Below are 3,805 nucleotides of genomic sequence, written 5' to 3' on the forward strand. Positions count from 1 at the left end.
CAAGATAAACTACTTATTTGGGCATAACAACCCTTATTAAAATTCCATTTATATACAAGTTCACATACCTCACGGGAGATCACTCAACACTCGGCCGAAGGTGTATATTTAAGTGAATCACTCGAGAGCGGCACGGAACTTACGTCTTCCATAGGCTTGCCAAGCAATCAATCCTCCTCCTTTTTAACTTTTTACCTTTGTAAATATCAAGAGGACTTTTGGGGTGAAGGCTTGGGTTTAAAGGTGGGTGGTTGGTTAGTGGTTAGTAAAAAGGGCGAAAATCGTAACAAGTGTCGGTTTTCGTAAAATACCTTGTTTTTAGTGACTTATTATTTTTGAAGTATTTCTCCAAACAAGCTTTTGTAGCTTTTGTTTGTTTTTGACTTCATATAAGATTTTTTTTTTTTTTTTTTGTCACTTGAAAGGGCAAGTTGACGAAAAACCGAGCTTGTTACTAAAATAAAGGGTGAAAAAAATGAAAAAGGTTTTTGGTGGGTAAAAATGGTTTTTGGGGTAATGAAATGAAAGGTTTAGGCTCAAAGGGGCTATCTAGGGGGATTTTGGGTAGGTAAAAAAAATAAAAATAATGGTTTTGAAAGAAAAATAGTTAGTCCTAATGCCTCCATCATTTACTTACTTGGGTTTAAGTTGGTAAGGACTGAGAATGTATCGTTGTGGCAAGTTCTAGATTTGTAAGGACCGAGCGGCTATTCACACAAGAAACGAAAAATGAGCATTTAATCTAAATATGTGTATTTTTATGCTCAATAAAGGCTCAAAACTCACTTTTGTGGGAATGGGTTTTTAATGTGACCAAGCATATATAATCGAATTTTAAACTAGACTTGTTATGCCGTTTCATAATTTTCTTATGTTGGTTCCTTTTTTTATCACGACGCTATCGGTTGTAAACTTGTAAAAATATAACCTTTTTAGAACTTGTTCTTCCCAACTTAAACTAAGACAAGTAAGTAAATAAATAAAAAAAATGAAAAAGGTTTTTGAAAAAATTTGGGGTGTTTAGCGGTTCCAATAGAGTTTTGTGTAAGGCTTGTGTTTAGGATTTTGCAAAATTTCAAGGTTTTAGCATCCCCCCCACACTTAAATTACACATTGTCCTCAATGTGTCCAAAAACAATATTTTTGGTTGATTAAAATGTATAAAAGTGTGTTAAAAAGCAAATATTTATGTTACTGGCACTCTGGACACGGCCCCGTGTTCACCGGGCACGGCCCCGTGGTCAAGTGCCAGTAACAAAAATTTTAGAATTGAAACAGAAGCCTGGACACGGGGGCGTGTCCGCTGAACACGGCCCGTGTCCAGTTACCTGAACTGGGTGATTTTTCTGCAGGGGTTCAGCACGGGGCCGTGTTGGTTGGGCACGGCCCGTGTTGAGCCTTCTGTGATGGAGATTTTTGTCGGGTTGCTCTGTTCTTCATGCATGGTTCCATTTTTTCTCGTTCCCTTTTTCATCCATTACCACCATGAGTGTGTTTTATTCTGCAAAAACTAAAAGATTAAACTAAACTAAGGATAGTTCCGCGGAATGCCTCCGTGGTGCGCCACGTTTATAAGGGTCCTTGGCTAGACCCGATTCCCGGTCATATGTCTTCAGAGTGGAGTGCCTTGCTTCCCAAGTTACACCGTCGGAGAGCGGCATCCAAGCTCGAGTCAATAACCTTCATGTAGTTGACCGGGTCGTCGTCCTCTATTCTCTTCCCAACTCCGAACTTCACCTCATCGTCCCGATACCTCAAAGTCAGTGTCCCTTCATTCATGTCCACCACTGCTTGTGCTGTGGCAAGGAAGGGTCTCCCTAGGATAAGGGGGACCTCGGTGTCTTCCTCCATGTCGAGTATGACAAAGTCAACGGGATAAACGAATTTGCTTACCCTTACCAAGACATTTTCGATGACACCTTGTGGGAATTTGACTGATCGATCAGCGAGTTGTATGCTTATTTTTGTAGGGCTCGTGGTTCCCAAGCCAAGCCTTTTGAACATTGATGAGGGCATGAGGTTAATGCTAGCCCCTAAGTCGGCCAAGGCATTGCGAACGGGTGATTCCCCTATTGAGCATGGAATCGTGAAACTTCCGGGATCGATCTTCTTTTGGGGTAGTTTATTGAGTACGAGGGCAGAGCATTCTTCGCCTAAATTAAGTAATTGCAAATTTTCAATTTTCTTTTTATGTGTAAGGAAGTCCCTCATAAATTTAGAGTATTTGGGCATTTGGGTTAGGACTTCGATAAAAGGAATATTGACATGCAATTGTTTTAGCAAACTTTCGAATTTTGCGAATTGCTCATTGGTCTTTTGACGAATTAACCTACCGGGGTACGGAACTCGAGGAGCCTTGATAGGCTCTGGTGATGGGGGAGAGTTCTTTTCCTGCGGATGTGTTGGCGTTGTTTCTTCCGCTGCTGGAGGTACTTCTGCAGGCCCTACGGTGCGGTTTCGTAGTGTGATGAGGTGAACTTGCGCCTTTGGGTTTGTTTCGGTATTGCTAGGTAATGCGCCTTGCGGTCTCTCGGAAAAATTTTGTGCTAGTTGATTTATTTGTTTTTCTATGTTTTGAATGCTAGCTTGTTGATTCCTAAAATTAGATTCTAATTGTAGAAATCTTTCCGAGTTTTTCTTATCAGTGTCGGAGACGAGGCGAGATATAGTATCTTCGAGCCTTTCTCTTCCACCTTGTTGTTGAGTGAAATTTTGTGACTCATTTCTTGATTGCTGAAAGTTTGTTCGTTGGGTTTGTTGGTTACTACTATTGCCGGTTTCCCTCCAACCAAGGTTTGGGTGGTTTCGCCATCCTTGGTTGTAGGTTCCCGTTGGAGGACCCGACGGCCTAGGTCTATTATCAATGTAGTTTACCATTTCTTGTTGATCGTCCGTTTCTTTCATGCAACTCCAATTTTCATGTGACCCACCACACCCCTCACAAGCCATAACCGAGACTGTTTTTGTCATTTCTAATTTTTTTATTTTTGAAGAAAGGGCCTCGATTTGGGCTTGTAAAGAGGTGCTTTCGTTTACCTTATGGGCGCCCGGGGCGATAGACTTATTTCCCCGGGGAGTGTGCCATTGAAAATTGGTTTGAGCAATTTCCTCAATTTGATTATATATTTCGTGTGGGCGTCGATTACCTAAAAGTCCCCCGGAGCTAGAATCAAGTGTCTGCCTAGTATGTGGCAACAATCCATTATAGAAAGTGGATACTTGTTGCCATATTGCGAGGCCGTGATGGGGGCACTTGCGTAATAGCTCCTTGAACCTTTCCCAAGTTTCATATAAGGATTCCCCGTCCTCTTGTGAGTATGTATTAATTTCAGCCATTAATTTAGCAGTTTTAGAAGGAGGGAAATACTTATATAGAAATTTTTGGGCTAGTTCATCCCAGGTGTTTACCGATCCAGCTGGGAGGGTGTTGAGCCAAGCTTTCGCTCGGTCTTTCAGTGAGAATGGAAACATACGGAGGCGGATGGCGTCGTTTGATGCCCCATTGATCCGAAAGGTATCACATATTTCTAAGAAATTAGTTATATGTAGATGGGGATCCTCGTCCGCAAGCCCGTGAAAGGTTGCGGAGTTTTGGAGCATTTGTATCAAGTGCGGTCGAAGTTCGAAGTTATTGGCTTCGACATTCGGGGCATTGATAGCGGCGCCTAGATTACCTACGGTGGGTCGTAAATAATCCATGAGGGTACGTTGGTCCGCCATTGGGGGTGGATCACCCGAAACCTTCTCTTGGTTTTTGGCTTTTAACCTTTTTCTGAGAAAGCGTTCGGGTTCTTCTAATGGTTCC

The 3,805-nt window shown here is 42.1% G+C and overlaps 1 non-coding gene across 1 annotated transcript; it reads left to right on the forward strand.

The window, feature by feature from the left end:
- The first annotated feature begins 3,235 nt into the window (after nucleotides 1-3,235).
- On the forward strand, nucleotides 3,236-3,342 carry LOC118485248. Its single transcript, XR_004875553.1, has one exon. It is a non-coding gene; the product is annotated as a small nucleolar RNA R71 (small nucleolar RNA).
- The last annotated feature ends 463 nt before the right edge of the window (nucleotides 3,343-3,805 follow it).

This window comes from Helianthus annuus, chromosome 12, assembly GCF_002127325.2.
Source record: "Helianthus annuus cultivar XRQ/B chromosome 12, HanXRQr2.0-SUNRISE, whole genome shotgun sequence".
In the NCBI taxonomy this organism is placed as follows: domain Eukaryota; kingdom Viridiplantae; phylum Streptophyta; class Magnoliopsida; order Asterales; family Asteraceae; genus Helianthus; species Helianthus annuus.